General features: G+C 30.7%; 1 pseudogene; it reads right to left on the reverse strand.

Moving 5' to 3' along the window:
• Positions 1–942: 942 nt before the first annotated feature.
• LOC138822630 (U6 spliceosomal RNA) lies at positions 943–1,043 on the reverse strand (annotated as a pseudogene).
• Positions 1,044–1,280: the final 237 nt, after the last annotated feature.

Genomic DNA, 1,280 nt, shown 5'->3' on the forward strand with positions numbered 1-1,280 from the left:
CTAAATGGCTGACACCCCTGCACAGCGCTTATATGTGGAATAATACCAGAGTGGAAGATACCAATCCCCAAACTAAAGGCCTCTTGTCCACCTTGCATGTTGCTGCTGGGAATAGAAATCGAATAGGTACTCTGTTGAACCATTATATCAAACCAAGTTTGAAGAACAGCTTGGAAGAAACTGCATTTAATATTGCCAAAAGGATAAGTATGTATCACTACCTCTTTGAAGTTGTGGAAGGCTGTACAAATTGTTTTCATAAGTCGTAATGTTTTGGTTAAGTTTATTAAATTTCAAAAATGCCAGTCCATCCTTTGTGGCCCTACCATTTTTTTCACAATACAAAGCAACAGCAATATCTTACTTTAAAAATTCATGGATTCCATGGTATTCTTCCAAGTGAATTGCTTGACTCTGATGTCAAAATATATTCAAGAATTTTTTGTATACATCTATAATGATTTCTGCAGAGTTTGTGATTTTTTAATCAGAAATAATTTTAACTTATCTGTTGAAATGAATAGTATAGAAACTAAAGATGTTCCTGGTGCTTTTAGGAAAAAAGTATATCTATGTTTGTACAATATCCATAATCTATTTCATTCGCTCCTATATATAATACTTTGAATTCTACATTTTTATATAATGTATAGTTTCATTAATAAATGTGTCCTTTCAGATTGCATTCCATGTAGAAGAAGTTTAAGATTCCTTTTTTTCCTAGGTCCTTATATTATTTTATTTCTTTGGGATAACATGACAATGTTATCTAATTTCAAGTTTTGTAAAGATTATGCTATGTAAAGGCCTTTCTAAGGTGAAGATTTAATACACTGATGTAAAACTAACCTTTAATTCTATGAATTGCATGTATTGTTACACTTGTATTTTTGTAATCAACTTTTTAATAACTGTTTTTATATTTCTTGCATCAGAAGAACGAAAAATATGGAATACTTCACAAATTTTCATATCATCCTTGTTGCAAGTGCCATGTTAATCTCTGTGGTATTGTAATTTGGGTAGACCTGCTGCTGAAGCATGTAGTACCCTCTAAATTTAAGTATTTAATGATGCAATCTTTATACAGGCATATATCCATGGTTGCCTATTTGTAACAAGGAACCCTTATTTTTCCTTAAAATGCGATTGATCTTGTTTCTCTAAAATTCTGTGTATAGTGGAAAAGCTTATATCATTTGGTCGATTGCTCATATTTACAATTTTTTTTGTCAATGACTATTTTGTCGTTTTCATTTTAAATTTGATCATACTTTGAA

Source organism: Dipodomys merriami, unplaced genomic scaffold (assembly GCF_024711535.1).
Source record: "Dipodomys merriami isolate MVZ:Mamm:240054 unplaced genomic scaffold, mDipMer1.0.p SCAF_113, whole genome shotgun sequence".
In the NCBI taxonomy this organism is placed as follows: domain Eukaryota; kingdom Metazoa; phylum Chordata; class Mammalia; order Rodentia; family Heteromyidae; genus Dipodomys; species Dipodomys merriami.